Raw genomic sequence first — 19,188 nt, 5'->3', positions numbered from 1 at the left:
GTATGTGTACACCAGCCTACGTCCAGCTGCCTCTTGCAGACCTGCCCATATGCCTGGATCTGACGGCGGACTGGACCTGACCCGAGAAGGTGATGACATCATGGAGCGCGACACAACCTGCGCTGTCTGTGACGTCTGCCTGTGGTAAGACTCTTCCAAGGAGCTGTCAGGATCGTCAGGACTAAAGAGGGTGCATCTTCCAGCAACTGATGCATGCCATTGCAGAGACTGGTATGTTGCTCTTCTACAATTGAAGACTCTATACAGCATTAAAACATACACAAGGACATACAAAAACAGTTTGTGTGTTGAAGTGATGCTGAATACTACTACTGTGTTGATACGTTTGGGCTTGGAGTTCGGACCACTTATATTTCGGACTTCCGAGATGAAAATTCAACAAAAGATGTCAAAAGAAAAAAGAAAATACATTCCCTATCCAATCCCAGTACATTTTTGTCATCACAGTGACAAGACAGTTTAAATGTCTCATCAGCACACAGCTTCTGCCACGTCTGTATTTGCATCAGTGCAATCAGCAATAGCAGAGGAAAGCTCATGACAAATTCTCGGAAGGAAGTATTGTGCTATTGGATGAGATGGCCGTTTGTTGAATCTTATCACTCAAAGTAACCCTCCACAAAGAGCAGCTGCTGCATATGAATGCTTTAGTATATGGAGTAGTTGGTCCAATATATACTCGGCAGTGTAGTAAGTGCAGAGTCACTTTAAAGGGTTATTGGTACTTGGGGACACTGAGAAGGGTATAGACAGTTTGGTAAACACAAAATTAACAAGAGGCTGGTTTTGAACTGTCTATCTCGGCAATAGAACTATTGTTTTTTTTCTGTTGACTTATTTTATTACGTTTTAGAACTATACATTCGAACGTTCATATAAAACAATATATATAATTAATTACTTTTATAATATGAACATAATATCAAGTAAACTACATGAAACCGACAACATGTTAACAGAACATCTTAATAATGACCTACCTCTGCACTCTAAAATGTTTAGTTAACTTAAATAAACTAGCTTTAAAATAAGGCTCATCTACCTACAGAGTAAATATAAGCATACACATTTGAATATTCAGAATAGTCAAAATATATGTGATCATCTAACCGAGGCAGAGATAGATATAACAAGCCAGCTTTATTACACAGAAAACTAATGAAGAACACATAGCAAGCACATAACAAAGGAAGCGGGAAGAATCAATGGGAAAGGGAGGGACTGTTAGTTCAGGTGCAAGTAAACCATACACATATTTATCTGCATAGTATATCAATATCTATGTAGATCATGTTTTAACATAGGATCTCTTCAATAACCATGTGCAGACATATTGCAATAACACATGAAATTAATATATGCCATTTCATTTCATATTTGGCAAAAAGTGCAGGTGGGTTAGTTATATATCGTTCTAATCTTTTGGTATTACAAATATTATTCCACCAACATTTAATGGTACTTGTATGCAACTGTTTCTAATTGTACATACTCATTCTAACAGCCGTAGCTCTAAAAGATCATAATAAAATAAGAATAATTCATATGCATTGCGATGAACAATAGAATATCTAGTAGATTATTAGTGAAAGAAAGAACAATATCAACTTTGAAAATGCAGATAATGCCATGCATGTATTAAAAAAGTATTAATATAAGTGTATTAAAAAACATATGTTTAAACAAACCAACATTAGTATGACATGATTAACAATGTTCATTAATTACAAACTTAGTGTTCAATAATTTTACAGGAGTAATACATGCTTTGTGTGTAAAATTAATAGAGTTTGAGCTATGTTTGCTGAAGTTGATATCATCTTAACCTTCCTCGAGATAGAAGACCAAGCAAGCTCATCAAGCACCCCATCTAGGGAAAGTCTGACTCATTAGGTTTCTGTGCATGACATGGCAAAATCACAGTTTTGTCTGCATTGACAATAAGGGAGCGGTCAGCACAAATTGACTGGAGAGACTTTTGCTGTTTTTAATGCCTCCTATAGATTTAGAAAGAAGGATAATGTATCTAAATATAGTAAAGAACCTATATCAATGCCACTTATTATGGGAGCATAGCAATTCAACTCCTCTATGAGCATAGTTGAATTGTTTATATATAAAAGACAAAGTAGTAGGGCAAAAGCACATCCCCAATGAACACCGCTTTTTACCAGGAAACTATACGTGCATCACTGCGCTTAACTGTAACGTACCATGAACTTATTGTTAGTATGAAGTGCTTGAATCAAAGTAAATAGTTAGGAGGGAAACCTTAGTAAGAAAATGGCCTTAAGGGGTGACACAATTATGAAAAAGATTGGTGAGGTTCCCCTTAGGGGTAGGAGCTTTATTTGTTTTCTGAGCTCCAATCACAGCAGAAACTTTTAGCTATGTAAATTCTAGTGGTGGCTCACACTTAAACAGGGAGGAGTATCAGAAGCTTTGTAAGCTCTGTCAGGGAACAAAATGATCACACAAAGTTTTCAAGTTTAAGGGGATATCATTGCATCTAGAGCAGTTTGATTTAAGGTTGAAACTAAATATCAAATACCAAAATCCTTGTTGGTCTTTCTCTCTGAAAGAAAGCATTAGAGCTGTCCACAAGTGATCATGAGCGTCCCGTTTCTTTCTTTTAATCAAGGATTTGTGACCAGATGTTAACTTACTTATTAACTTGTGGCAATTATTATAGTCTATTTTGAGTACTATGTTAAGGGTTCATTTAACTTCTCTAAAGACACCATCATACCAGGTGTTTCGATATTTATGGTAATTTTGGATAGCGGCAGCCTAGCGGGTGACAAAAGGAGCAATAGAATTGTATAATGATTGAGAGGTTTGATGAATATCTAATTTTCCCATAGCACTTCACTCCTCATAAAGCACAAAGAAAGATATGAGAGCACAATAGATATCAGAAAGAAAGAATGCCAGGTCACGCTTATTCCCACTGATTGACATACTGCTAGCCACTAGGAGGTCAAATGTAAGTCCTCCTTCTAGGCAGTTAGTATTATTCTATTTAATTCATTCCAAGACCATCCTGTTGTGATCATTATCCAGTCTATAAATCATGCTTGCATCATGGACTAGATTCCAGCTAGACAGGTTGACCACAATATAGTCAATATGGGAGGGTGAACATTTGTTACTATAAGTCAGTTTTGAGGAATGATCATTGCAACTGCACCATTAACTGCACGTAAATCCGGAATTTGGGAAGCAATATAAATAGCATCTTAGTGGGTTCATACTGGTTGGGGGAAAACCAAGTTGGGGACAGACAAATTGTGTCTTCTTCTACAAAGATACCCTGTGCTTTAGACAATGGCTCAAGTTGCAAATTAAAATCCATGGTGACCTGCAACACCACTTCATTGTCTATACAGCAAGAAACATTCAGGTGAGTAATTAAATCGTCCATTTCCCCAACTGGTTTAAATCAACTTTACAAACACTTGGTCTTAAATAAATATTAAAAAGAATCCTTTTCAGAAACCCCACAACATAAAAACATAAAAACCTTACGACAGGAAAAGCTATTAGAGTCTTTACAATTTCAAAACTTAGTTTCAAATGCATCCAAACTGTGAGCCCAACACAGGGTTTGCATGTTCTTCTCTTGATAACTAGGTTATCAAAACACGGATTTCAAGATTCGAGATACTGACCAAGGTCCGTGAAAACAGAGAATACCATATACATTGATTGGTAAAATATTGCCAATCTAAGTCATAACATTTAGACATTAAGCTTGCATTGTTCCGATAAATAATTGTTACCAATATGCGAGGAGAGAGCTTGGCAAAAGGCAGGGCAAAAGTGGGGGAGGGGCATGTCAGTTGAGCTAATTGCTTTCTTCATGATAAAGCCAACGAGGTTTCCCTGTGTGCTGATAGAACAGTAATGTAAGAAACTATTGCTTGATCAATTTTGGTGCTGGTGAAGCTTTAGAAAAGGAACAAGGAAAAGCAGATACCCTATCAATAGATTATGTACTACTTTGGGGGAAAGGAAAAGGTTGGAAAGGATGAGTGCTTGCCAAGCCACTTACATTGATTATTAACCCTGTAAGTGACATATCCAAAATGATAGATGAACCAATAGTGGGTTTATCCTGAAATCAATCTCCAGAAGGACGGATACCAGGGAATTATTTACAAGCATTGCTCTAATGATGTCATGCTCTGGATCATGTGGGTCAGCAAGTACACCCTCTATAATGACAGAGCAGCACCATACAAAAGAGTGAACCCAGTGTTTAATATTACCTGTCAAACCCTCATGGTTTTCCTTAGCAGCAATGAGCATCTTGGGTTCTTTAATCATAAAATAAACATTTACATCATCTTGAAGCAAATTGTTCTTAGAGTTGGCTTGAAGCATTTCCTAAAATGCGGGGTAACCAGGCCGAACCTGCGGAATAATGATGTTTTCTGCAATCCCTCTCTACAAGTCGAACAGCTGTTTCTGACCTTGGCAGACATTTGAAGTTGCACTAGTTGCTGTGTTGCTCTAAAGTGCCAGTTTCGGACTTTGTACTATTTGGGATTGCATGGATACATTTGGCCCAAGTGTTTTAGTGAGTTGAGTGAGTGGTTGAATGGCCAGGTACAAGGTTACACAAGTTCTTGACTTCCTCCAACAACCAAACAATTGTTGCTGTGTTCTCAGCACAATGAGAGCAGGTTCTGGGGGGAATTGGCCTCCATCGACAGGAACAGAGGAGTGGAACAGAAAGCAGTGTCACTTGGAGACTTTAAATTAATGTGAACCTCCTTGTCAGTTTCGGCCTTCATATTTGATTTGAGATCTGAACAGTCTGAAAATCTATTTGTGAGTTTGATGACTTATGCCACCATGCTTGTCCAGCTATCCTCATTTTGGGAAATGTCATTACCCTCGCCCAGTGTCACAACACCCTGAACACTAGAGAGAGAGGGACAGCAGAGGACCTCAACTGGTAAGGAGAAGGTTATGCCCCTTGTGTTGGAGGGTGATAAGGGTATATCGAGCTGGGTAAAATGGTCAAGAGACTTGCTAGAAGGTATCCAGCGATAATAACAAATAAATGTGAACAAATAATTTTTTTAACGACTAGAAAATACTGATAACACACTGAATTTTGTATTAAAAATATATATGAGCGTGGGTTAAGGGATTAAAATGGGTGGGGAGGGGTGGGTTATAGATCAGGGAGCTTGGGGGATACCCCCAAATAAAATATTTTTGTTTCATACATTTTTTGGGTTAAAACATTTTTCATCAAATTCACAGAGATCCTTGCTAGAAGACTACAGAGGGATGGAGTTATTAAATGAGGTCACAGAGGGGTGTGATCTAATGTGAAATCTGATTATGCACCCCATTACAAACTTTAAGAATAACATCTACGCTTTCCTAAAGCATGTTTTTGGTAATTATTTGCTCCAGGCAAGTGTCTCCTCTTTTTGCCTTGCTGAACTTGCCATGATGTATTTGGATTATGCCATTCAGTTTCTTCCAAGGTTTTACCTTGTTCTCCAGAAAGTTGTTATTTTTAAAACTTTTTTACAATGTTTTTCTTCCCCGAGGACCAAATAATTAAGTATTTTCTCTGTTAATTATATCGCATCAGTGTTACCTATACCACATCATTCCATGGGTTACACTCCTGGAACTTCTTTGTATTCTGACTCTCGTCCCACTGTCCATACAATAGTTGTTGGACCTCATTGTCCTCTTGGAAGCAATTTTGGATTTATAATATTTTCATTAGTGACTTTTTATCTCAAATCTATTTCATGATGCAAATTTTGGTCAACATTATTTTGTCCTTTAAACATTTTTGTATTTTATCACCATCAGAAATGTTTGTGGTTGAATACTTTTTGCTTGTGTTACATAATGCCAAAAAGAAGAGTACAACACAACTTGAACCCAAATTAACATACCATAAAAATGATTTACAGTCAAGGCGTTTTTGCTTCTTAGGCATCAGTAAACATTTTGACTATTCATGTATACTATAATAAACCATCCAAACCATTTTTATAAAACATTGTGCCTCATTATGACTCTGGCGGTAGCCGTACCGGTAAATACCGGCGCAGCTGCTGCCGGAGTCATGAATTTACCCGTGGCCAGGAATGGGCATTTACCAGGGCATTACAGCCCCGGCAGACCCGGTAATTGCCCATTCCCGGGCAGCACCAGTAAATATTAGTCCCCATTCCCATATGAGTCCCCTTGGACTCAATGGGAGGTCGGATGCACAGCACCATTCGTGAATGGTGCCAGTGCATCCAAGATGGTCTGCTTGCGGGTGCCGGTCCATCTGCCAGGTCAGACCTGGTGGCCGGAAAGGCACCTGCGAGCAGGCCTCATAGTTTGCCAGTCCGGGAACAACAGTACTGGCAAGCTTATCGGTACCGTTGTTACCGGACCAGTAACATTATAATGAGGTCCATTCTCATAAATAATGCAAGATTAATCATTTTAAACATATCAACAATCAATGGTAAAAATCATCTACTTAATTAACACTATGTATAAAGGCACATGTAAAATAAATGTCTGATAGCTGGATTTCAAGCCAGTAACAGTTATGACACAAACTAAATCACACTATAGCTTCGATCTTCTTATAGCATTTTTGCTATTTACAGTACCTCATTAACGGTAGATTTTGTAGCCATCATAGGTAATCAACAGATATTCATCTGTCCTTTTGGATCTTCAAGAAGCAGTAGGATTCTTCAGCTTTATTACAAGTGCATACTCTTATAATGACTCAAAAAAGTTTAAAACATTGTTGCCGGGGTTAGACCAACAAGAACAAAGGGAAAGAACTGAATCTGATCATCTTTTTGACAATAAGCCCATACTCAGTATTCCTTATCCCTCCATAATTAGCATTTTAAGAATATCTCTGAACTGTACTCAACATGGTATATCTTTTTCATGAAAGATTTATGATTATTGCTATGTCTAAACTTAATACACCTTTGCATAGGCATTGTGTCTATTGAAACAGTCTCTACTTTTATTTATGTTTTTCAGTTTAATCTACTTGGCTCAAGAAGAAGCGATGTGTATCCCGAAACGCGTCAGCCATTACTGAATTGTATACATGGATTATCATTGCTTGCTTATTTACTTCATGTTATTTTGTTGACAGCTAATTTGGCTTTTTTCACTTTAAGTTTTAATGGTGAACTAATTGTGACTACAATTAAAACCTCTTTTGGTTCTTTTACTAAACAATCGAATGATTAGCTTTATTACTTATTCAACCTGTATATCATTGTATAACCATAGCCAGCATACCGAAATTTGGTGAACCATCGTTTGATGGATTTATGACAGAGTGCAGAGGATGGGAGGGCTCCTACTTTTGGATCCTCGCTTTTGTTTCTACATAAATGTTGTAGTGATCCTGTGCCAGGATCACGTTTCCTCCCCAGCACCTTAAAATTATTACCATACATTACTAAGGAAATTAACTTCTTGTCATAAAAAATTAGGTAGTGCTTCTACTGATCCCCCCTTTTTCACCCTCCGTATTTCTAAACGTGCTGCTCACACTTCGCCTGAAGAAAGTTGATCCAGTCTAAATATAAGAAATGCACGTTTATTCTGAGGATATTGGATATTACATGTCTATATCTCATAATCAGCAACTTCATGTTAGAGAAATAACATCAAAGACTATTTAAAGTCAACTATTCCAAAATGCTTGCAATAAAAGCCTTTGCACATTTCTTAACAGCTACTTTGGCCAACATCCCTTTAACCGAGTTGCAACCCAAATGAGCTGTTTGTTTCCTCTCCATTCTTTGGATGAGGTGACCTAATAAATACATATAGCATTTGAACTCTCATCCATGCAGTGCGGAAAAATATTTTTGCTATTGCTTCAACATATCTCTATCTTAAAGAACCACCGCAAAATGTTATAGCCTTGAGGAACTCTGGGGTGGAGACCAAGGTGAACCAGAGAAGGAGACGGAGATGGAGCAGTTTGACAAGTAAGAATCAAACCATTTAAAAACTATGCCTAAGAATCCTAGTGAAGAGAGAGAGGATAGAAGAGAGTGAATGACATTGCAAAAAGAATCAGACAGATCTAGACGGATAAGTATGGAAGACTACAAAAAAGGTAGCAGACACCCCTCTCTAGAAAGAACATTGCATGGTAACATGTTCTGTGGTTATTTCCCACTTTGGGAGTCCGCAGCCATCACTTTTTGTTCACTGTACTTTTCACAAAGGAGGAATATCCATTTGTATATCAGTCTTTGTCCCGCCCACAAGGCCAGTCCAGCACCGAAATGCCAGGTAAACCTCTTTTGAGCAAGAGTACCAACAGCAATCCCAGACACGTGTTTCAGTCTTTTTGGGCTTCATCAGTGAGGAGTAGCTGCGCCTCTCTGAGCACAGTGAGCAAGGGGTCCACCTCTGGGTTCCTCCAGGTAACATAGGGTGACCATCCCCAAATTCTTTGCAAAAATATAAAAAAGGTAGCAGGCGCCCCTCTCTAGATAGAACATGGCATGCTAACCTTGCATTATCAAGCCAAGATTTAGTGGCCGTACGTGCGCACTGAGCTTGAACAAAGCGGTTCTCTCCTTTGAAAGTTTGGAGGATGAATTTATAATCTGAATGAGTGCTCGCCTAGAGCCGGGTTAAAAATCTTGGGGCTCTAATTTTCGAGGCCCTTAGAGAATGGAAAAGGCGTAAAGGTGCTATGCGTGTCTTAAATCCCTTTTAAAGATCCACAGGATTTTTTTTTTTTTATTTTGCAGGAAAAGTCGTGGTTCAGAAACAGGATGTCACTTTCTATCATACATTAATGATCCTCCTGCAAAAATGCTTGGTTTTAGCTAGCATGACATTTTCATGCTGGTGTAAAACGGATAAACTCCTACGGAACCCCTTTTGATTTCAGCACCTGTAAAACCATTTGTATTGCAAAGGAACATACATGAGGCATTTACATTTGTTTGCAGCATGGCGTGTAACATCCATTAGGTTTAACATTGTGTTTTTCACTTCATCCATTAAATTATAGAAATTGCACATAGAGCACCAAAGTAGCTGGTTCCCTGCATGAAATGAACACTTGCAGTCAAATTAGCCCATATCTCTCTTTCTCTGTGTGGGGTGATTGTATGCATGGCTGGAAACGTTTTGAATGGAGATCCACCCTATACTCACCTTGTGGTGAGTTCACAAAGAAGGTTGTCTCCGCCGGACTCCAGGGTCCCTCATTCCCCAGTTCTCCACTTCAAATATGGCACATCATCACGCCCTTAAAACAGACAGGATCATATGCATCAGCAGAGATGCTAACACCTGTGATCAAAACTGCCCTCTTACGAAGGATGGTCAAACTGGTTCAAAACAGATTTGAGCCTATATAAACAATGGGGTAAAGTCAGCAAGATTTGTCCACAAACTTCGAACTGGAATTCAAGGTGCTCATACAGATGTACAGAAACAAATATTTGATGGTTCATCTCAGCTCAAATAAACTCTATGGTAATATCTCATTCAGGGATACTGGTGGCCAGGAAATTATGCAATGGTGCTGTCATGTTCTGCCTTGAGCTGTGCTGTTACATAGATAGCAGAGAGAGACATGCCTTTACGCCTCATAGGCTTCATCCATTACAGTGGTCTGCAACCTTTGACTGTCCAGATGTTTTGAACTACAGTTCTGTTCAGCCATAGCCAGCACAGCCAATGGTGAGGGATCATGGGAATCACAGTCCAAATCAAATGGTCATCTGCAGGTGGCAGAGTCCTACTCTAAATCCATTATGTCTCAAAATCCCCATCTAGCTTAAAAACTGTACTTTATTTTTGTAGTTGAATCCTTTCATTTTAAGAAAAATGGTGTGCTGTTGTTTACATTTAATTTTCCATTCTAATAGAAAGAAAATAAGGCATGGTCTGGTTGATTGCGCAGGTGTTGTCAGTGCCTTTTTTTCTGATATATGACACTTAACTTCAGAACATTGCCTTTAAAAGGCAGTTTGCTGCTTTCAATTAATTTATTGTCGTCTCATTGACCATCTTTCCAATATCACCCTCCATTCCTCATCTTCGATCTCTACAATCAAGTTCGCTTGCCATTTTCTTTTAAGGGATGTCCCAAAATCATATGTTTTTCATTGTAGCAATTGTATGCTATAGTGATTGCCTTTTGTGCTCCAGCGAAGATTGCCAGGTAGAAAGCAAATGGTGGACTATCAATAGGGTGATCAGTGGCCTGACCCAGTCAGGAATATGGGCATTCTCTGTAGGCACTTCTAAAATTCCTACCTGAGAGGTTGTATTTTTTCGAGAGTGTGGCCAATGTTTCTGAAGATCCTCCTGTATGGCATTGATGTAAGTACTTAAGTCCTCACCTGTCTCAGTCTCACCAAAGGAAAGCTTTATGTCTATTAAGAAATAGTCTTTGAACCAGAGGGGGCTTCGTTCTGTAAGGCCTGGTTTGATGCCTTCCTTCATCCATAGTATGATCCAAAATAGTGTTGGGTTTGGCACCGTCCATAGTGGAGGAAGGCTAGAATGGAAAAGTATTTAAGAAGGTATATTTTGTATTGAACCCATGAAGGTTGTTCTGTACCCACTGTATTTGTTCAAATATGTTTTTTCAATATGTTCCTTCGAGCTGTGGGTTGTTTAACTGTTTTGTATCAATATGTGTTCTTTTCTGTTTAGTGTGTTCTTATATTTTTTTATATATTTTAGATTTATTTAGATTTTTTCTGTAGTGCCACGTGCCTGTGCAAGTCTTTTTTTCTTATTAAATGCATTCCACTTTTCTAGCATAGAATAGGGTTTTCTTTTTCCTTTACATGTTTATTACATAACAATTATCAAGTGTTATCATTTAAGTTGGGAGTAGCCCATATATTTTTCCAGAAAGTGATTCTTCTGTAAAGGAAAGCTATTACAATTTTCCTGGGAGCAACTGTTTTGTGAGTGAGAGCCAGAACAATGTTTGAGAGAAAGATAGGGAGAGAGAGGAATTTCAGTTAGTATCTAAGGAAGCCAAAACTATTTAACATTTTTTGAGTGAGACTCCTTTCTGTGATGGATCTCTTTGTAAAATACATGCATCCATAGATGACAGAAATATCAGCTGCTGGCAAATAGACAAAATGTTGGAAAATTCAGAACATGTGCCCATGAAAGCTGCTAACAGGAAGCCACAAATGATGAATGCTTCACAATTTCTTGTAAAAATGTGTAGTGAAGGTGCTTCCACTAAAGGTGTAGTAGGTGTCATGGGTTTTCTGCAACGATTGAGAAACCTGTAAATGAAAGACCTATGACTACTAATGCCACAAGACAATTTGTAACCACAGACAAAGGTCCCAGTACTGTTACATTGCAAACTAAACATGTGGCAATATCTGACGAGATTGAAGAAGGTGAAAGAATAATGCAAATCTGATGCATTCTTGAATGAGCAGCAGTCGCTTGAAAGTGGAAGAACAGGTGATCATAGTGACAGTATAGAGAGTTTGGACTCAGATGTAGTCTTTGCAGATGTTGATCCTATTAAAAGTTTGAAAGAATGTGAAATCCAAAATGCCGATAGACAAGAGATTAAAACAAGTAAGACAAAGTTTCAATATTTTCAGTATACGAGACATGCAAAGGACAGCACCATTGGTCAGACAAAAAAGCAGTGAAAACCTGTAGTTATTTCTCACCGCCCAGGACAGTCCTCAATACAATGTGGAACATCTAGAAACAAAAGGAGAACCTTGTTCCATGTTCAAGAACTAATCCCTCAACATTGATTTTTTTTATTTCACTTTCAAATCAAACCAGTAGTTATTACTATATGCAAACTGAAAGTGAGCAAAGGAAAACAGGCATAGTAATTCAGTAAAAAATGCAAAAGCACAATCTTGAATGATGACATCCAATTTCCTTTCCACCCATGACATTAACAGCACAAATTGTTGTGTCCAATCAATTATGGGTAGAAATGAGAAGAAGGAAGGCATTACTTGCTGTTGAGCTGTATCTTCAGAATGTAGAATGCCACATCCAAATTATGACTCACATGTTAGTGAAGAGAACAGTCTATGCCAAAAGTCACAGTGCAACTCTACAAATAAGCTATTTGATTAGAGAGTGAACAGCCAAAGTCATTCAGCTATTTAGAGTTATTGAGAACAGTGTTTTCAAAGCCAGTAGTAATTACTTGGTGCCATGCTGTGATTGTACAAAAACCTGTGAAACACAATACATTCTGCCCTGAGGGTCAGTGAAAGTGTTGCCCTCCTTTTGACAATTGCTATACCGACCAATAGTCCAGGAATTTGTATCTTCGAAAGCCTTGCCTCCAAGACACTCCCCCAGAAGCAATACCGACAGTGGTATACATAAATCGGCTGCTCTCTTCTTCTATTTGTTTGGAAAAAGTTCAAACACTATTTTAGAAGTGGTGCAAAATGTCCTATCTGTGTGGCTTCAGGTGCAGAATCTTCACTTTGATAGTAGCTGATAATGGGCAAACATATTGTCTGTATTGTGGAAGGTCAGATTACACTATGTGCAGTCCTTTGCCCATTGCTTGAATTTTACTGTACTGTCCCTGAGTTTCTAAAGGAGACCAGCATCATTGATACCTTGCTACGAACAGCAAAGTAAATATATGGCCCTTTCCACCATTCCGTGAAAGTACTGCAGTATGAGCAAACATCCAGGCAAATCGCTACTTGCCATTTCAACAACTTGTGCAAAATGTGGCAAAATGTGGCCACAGATTAGAACTCCACTACATACATTGGGATGTAATGTGTTATGTGAGACTAAAAGTTCGCAATGTAGAAGTAAACCTTGGGTAACAAGAGAGTTACTTAGTATCATTCATGTGCCCATTTTTTAATGAAAAGACTACACTTTAGTCAACGTTTAGTTTTTTTAAATGTAAATTTATAGTAAGTAAGTGCCCTTTTGATGACACGTGTTTCGACGATCACAGTCGTCTTTTTCAAATCAGGACTGGTGAATAAAAAATCAAAGATAACATATATTTTACATTCATTAAGTAATTCATAATCAGTGCCACAGAAAATGGTGTGATATGTAACACAGACAGTAGGGGTGGGGGGATTAGGGGAGGAATGGTAAGGATAAAGAGTGTTGCATTCAAGATGAAAAAATCACATCAGTACATTTGCAATTTGGAAACAGAACAATCAAGGAGAAATACATGTAAGCGGGGGGGGGAAAGGGAGAGAAAGAAAATGGTTTTCATGAGTTCATTCGTCTTAAAGATATCCATATAAAATATAAAAGTAAATTATAAATGAACTATAACTTAAAGCAAATGGAATTCAGTCTTACCTAAGTGGTATTATTGAATGATTTGTAATGAAGCTTTTCAGCAAGTCAAACAAAGTCATGGGTTCAATCCCATCCTGTCAAGTAAGTTTGGCATGGTTAATTGTTTGTGTGGATTAACACACATATTATTACACTCTTTTCTTTTTCAGATCGGTTAGAATGGAGTTGATTTAAAATTCCTGTACTTATAAATCAAGACTAAACAACAGGCTTGAGGAATCTAATGTTCGTTTAGTTAAATGCCGTCGGGTTGATGAAAAGAAAAGCCTCGTGCGGGAGAGGTGCATGTTCATATAGCATTAAATTGAGCTGATTAAGCCTTATGACCAATTTGAACGTATAGTTTACAAGTTCTAACTCATTAAGTATGCCGTTTATCATGCGGACCGAGAGGTCCTAATTAACGCAGCTAGCTCCTTACCTACGGCATCCGTGCAAATCCGTCCGCGTTCGCCAAGCAAGAGCGAAAAAGATGGTGGCTTAAGTTATTGTTGATGCGGTTACCACGGTGACTGTAGTAGTCCGTCTGTAGTTTCTATTGTGAGCGCCATGTTAAACCTTGCAGCATGTCGTTTCAGATGGGGTTAATCAAAATCATTAAAGTGGCACATGGTACAGCACTTAACTTACTTTCTGAGAAACTGACACATTTGCTGAGAGCATGCCATATTTAGTCAAGGGATCCCACTGACAAATATGTTATAGCAACATGTTATGACAATGGGTAGTGCCCTTCAAAGCTAAGGACGTGTATTTGGCATACCTCTTGCTGACTGAAGGCCTCAGCTGCTCCATACTTGCTAATGTTTTCACATACTGATGGACATAGAGCACTGTAATGTGGCAGCCCTCCTTGACCCACAGTTTAAACTGACAACGTCATCAGAGTGTCTGGAATGTTTCTTTTATTCAAAATAAAATGCTTGTTTCTGAAGTATTCAAAGCCTTTGGGGTTATTTATGTTCTGTAACAGATACGGAACATTGTTATATGTGTGTTTACCACCTTTTTTTCTGATCTGCCTCATTTTGTTAATTTTTAAGGCAGAGTTGTGGAGCAGGTCCGGCATGCCATGTCTAGCCCAATTTTTCACTCTGATTTACAAATTAGGATGTATTAATGGCAGATTGGATTTTAATGCCAGTGTTAATGCAATAGATCCCTACCACACCCAACTGAAATGATCACCTGGTAAAAGCAGGCAAATTCCAAGGTCATCCCCCTCCTGAAACAATGAATTTGGGGAGCAATGTACAATTTTCCATCACATTGTTTTACTGCTCACTTTTCAACAGCCTGGTAGAAATTAGGACTACTGAAAGGAGTGGACGTTTTGCACAAAAATATGTGGGGAATTAAAATGTCCTACCATGGAATATTTCGAAGAGGTTTGTGACCAGTCTCCTAGTAGACAAGTCACTACTTAAACCCAACATCATCCAGTCAACTAGTTGGAGTACCAGTTTAGATACATCACACATGTTAGAAATTACTCCACATTAGATGCAATAAACAGTACCTGTTAAAACAACCTTGGTCCCCCTTCCCATTCATCCTGTGCAACCAGCGCCTAGAGGTTTGTGCGCTCTTATAAATGTACTAAATAAATAAATAAATAAACCTTTTGGGACAAGATACACATGTACCCAAATGATGACACTGTTGGTATGCAGGGAGCTATGCACAGAACACTGTTGACAGCTATTTCAGAGAAGGTGTCACAACCATTTGACAAAGATCCATTGCAATTCCGGAGAGAAAAGAAGAACATCTGGCTGGTCCTTTCAGATTAGCTTGTTAGATGTTGTGCTGCCCTCAAACCTGTGCTTATTGAGGGCAACTTTGTCGCACAACTGGACATTTTGCACCTGAAACATGCACTTGACTAAATGCCAAAAAATGTTCAGTGCCTTGCTTTAATGAAATGTACCTACAGTATATACCAGAAACATTGACTCCCAAGGGAAACGCAACAGGGATTCAGTAAACGTGGCTTCAAATATGGACACACTGCTTAAATTGGAGGAGGTTGGCATTCATTATTAGCATTTTCAGTAGGTGATCAAAACCAAGAAAACATATTTCAGTATGAGAAGGATTAAGAGCAGTCAACCACGCACACCATAAATAATTGTAGCACTTTATTTCACAAGGTATGCAGTGCCTGTGTAATATTTGTAGTATCACAGATAGGCTTTCCTGTGAGAGAAAGCAAAAAGCAATAGATATCAGCTTTTCTGAGAAGAAGAGGCAGAGTCACCTTTCATATATAAGCTTTTTATGTGAGGGAGAGAAGATTAAACAATTCAAATAGCTGCTTGTATGCAGGTGAGAGACAGAACACATTTTCAGATAGTAGGTTGTCTGCCAAAGAGAGCCACACTAATTTATGAGAGAGCATCTTTTCTTCCAGATAGTGGCTTTTCTGTGTCAGGGGACCTAGAACATTTTCTTCAGAGAGTAGCCTTTTCTCTAAGGCAAATCCAGTCAATGAAATTTCATCCCATACAGAAAATCAGTGACGATTATGCTTATCACTCCAGACAGTCAATTTCACTTTACTCAAAACTTGAATAGCTTCACTTCACTTTTCCTGCCTTTGATCCTTATATATCAACATACAGAGACTGCCTCTAGCAATAAAGTTGTCGGAAACATGTTATGACAGGAGAGACCAACCAGCATGCCAGGGTTTAAAGGGGTAGTTTGCTCAGAGGTTTTATTGGCCCAATCGATCAGGCATGTATTTTAGAGCATACATCGATTGTTTTAAAAAAAAAGTCCAATGCAATTACGTGGGTTTTGATCACTTTAAAACATGCAAAAATGATGGGTCAGCTACCGCCACATTGTGATAATCCTATCCATTGATTCATCGCCCTATGTTCAATTGGCCTTGCAGCACTAATTCAGATCAACTGCCCCTCAAGCTGACATCACTAGATGCTCACACCGCCTTTTCACAACACCAATGCATGTCTCACGTCAATGCCCTCTGTGCGCAATGCATTGATGTGTCTCCATGGAAATGGCAAGAAAGTGTAAACAAACGCTTTCTTGTCACACAACGTTGGAGTTTCTTTTTCATTCATGTCAGTGCATTTCATTTTGAGCTTCTCTGACTTGTTTCTGCTCTGTTTAGCTCTCTGCCAAGTACAACGCACTGACAACTAGTACTTATACTGCCTAAAATGAATTAAATCAGAATTCGCTTTCCATTTCCTATATTATGGACAAATGTCCTTGAGAACTTTTAAAGTTTGAGCCTAATAATCTTGTCTTTTCACAATGTGTTTTTGTAACATGTCTGTTTCTTCGCTTGTCTTTCTTTAACATTCAATGTTAATGGGAAACCTCTTTTCTTTAGTGCATACAAACAAAAACGTTTTTATTTACCTCACTGTTGATTCTTTACTTCTTCACTATTCAGGAACTATGGCAACAATTCAGCCCTTCCTGTACGATCCGGAATATTGAGAAGAGGAAATTCTTGAAAGAGAAAAAACTCAAGACGATGCAGAATCAGATGAAAGTTATGGGGATCAATCACTGGACCCTGAACCCAGTCGCATGGACCACATTTCCACCTGGTGTACCTGCCATCATTGTGAGTTTATGCCTACTCTGGTGCAGAATTGCAATCATGTTTCCTTCACTTGGAAGTATCTTCCAAACAGTTTTTGCTGGAATGTGTGTTCGCATTTCTAATTGATCCCTACTTGAAATCACAAGTACTCTCACTACTTTGCATGCAAAGGTACTTTTTTTTTATTTGAATTTATTGAGTTTTTGTTCTTTACCAGTCACATTAATTGAAAATGAGTGTTAAAACAATATCAGAACATTTCAAAATGACTGGCTCTGTATGCTTTTGTTACATACATCCGTCTTTGTACTGTAACAGTTTTACATGACTTTCCCTTCTCCCTCCCTCCACCTCCCAGTGGGTCGAGCAGACATCTTTGGGAATATATCTACGCATATCTTTGAGTGGTCACAGTCTATTAATGAGGGCACTACCCATTTGTTGAGACCTTTTTAGTTTTTTCGATTTTGCCTTTACTCACAATCTTATGAGTTATACCCTTTGTGTCTCGACCCAGTGCATCAAGTCCAATGGCAGTTTGACTCCCCTGACAAATGTTTATTCGTAAAGTCCATCCATAATATCTCACATTGTGTGGCTCTCCCGTGAAGAGATGCTGTTATCTTTTCCATTATACGTAGGTTTGTGGCCACATTAATCCATTCATTTTTGCTCGGGACTGTGTTAGGCTTCCATTTTGTTACAAGTATGGCGCGAGCTGCTAGAAATAGGTGAGGGACCAAACCTTTAATTCTTCTCCAATCATCATCACATTTTTCAAGATCAAACAATATAAGATGGGGGTCTGGAACTCTTTGAATACTGTCTATTTCTATAATCCAACCTAGGACCTCATCCCAAAATACTCTTATTCGGGGACAGCCCAACCACATATGCCAGTAGTCAGCAACTTCACCACATTCCCGCCAGCATCTTGGGTTAATTGTTTAGAACATCTTGGAGAGCCTGAGAGGGTCCTATTGCCATCTGTGCAGCAATTTGATAGCATGTAGTTTATATTGGCTGGATATGGACGTTTGCGATGTCGCTTTGCACATCCTTCCCCACATTTCTGGACTTATTTGTTCACCTAGGTCTCCCTCCCATCTTTTTCTCAATGGATCTGTAGTCCTGTCTCCTGCCTGAACCAGTTCTCTATATATGGCTGATATCAGGCCTTTCATCTCTGTTCTAGAGTCTAGTAACTTTTTAAAGGGGGCAAGCTCTTGCATCAACTTGTCTTTCCAAGCTGGTTTGGTTAGAATGCCTTTAATCTGTGTATATTGGAAAGTGGACAGTGTGCCTATCCCCAGGATTTCAGTTAGTTCCGGTAGTGTGATGAAGGAGTCTTTTCTCTGTAGCTGCCCTACCCTCTCTAATCCAGCCTTGTACCATGTTTGAAATCTCCCTACGTTGGGGATGTGATCATTAATTCCCGGGGACCATAAGTGACTCAATGGGGATGGCCATGTGGTGATCTTTTGCATCCTCGTACTGTATCTCCAAATTCCCTATATGGTGTTCAAAATTGGATGGTCTTTGGTACTTTTGAGGAGTTTCTTTTTAGGGGCCCAAAGCCATTCCGACACTGTGGCTGGCATTAGGTAGTGGCTGTCCATATGTATCCATTGAGGTTCTTTGTGGTTGCGTAAATGGGGAATTAGAATGCGCAGTTGGGACGCCTCTTAATATTTTCTAAGATCGGGGAGTCCCACTCTGCCTTTATCTCTGGGGAGTGTTATGGTGTCGTGTGCAATTCTAGCTTTCTTCCCCTGTCAAAGGAATTTCACTATAGTGTTCTTGGCCTCGGAGAATAAGTATTGGAGCGTCTCTATAGGTGACATTTGAAAGGGATACAAGAACCGGGGGAGGCAAAGCATTTTGATAGCGTTGAGACGTCCTAGCCAGGAGATCGTCAATTTACTCCATTTATTAAGGTCGGCGTGGATTTGTTGGAGGAGTGGGGGGAAATTAGCTTCATATAAATCCGCCAGATCTTTAGTGATCTGTATCCCCAAATATTTAAGCCTGGAGTGTTCGGTTTTGGGTCCAAGTCGGGAGTACCTGATTTAATTTACCTCCGTCAATCCCCGCAGGGGAAACAGAATGGATTTGGTTTTGTTCACTTTAAACCCGGAGAGTCGGCCATATTCTTCGAGTGAGTAGAGAGCCCGGGGAGTAGACGTCATGGGGTTAGTCATATGCAGAAGTATATCATCGGC

Source organism: Ambystoma mexicanum, chromosome 2q (genome assembly GCF_040938575.1).
Source record: "Ambystoma mexicanum isolate Mex_15411 chromosome 2q, UKY_AmexF1_1, whole genome shotgun sequence".
In the NCBI taxonomy this organism is placed as follows: Eukaryota; Metazoa; Chordata; class Amphibia; order Caudata; family Ambystomatidae; genus Ambystoma; species Ambystoma mexicanum.
Note: the sequence above shows the minus strand (reverse complement) of the source record.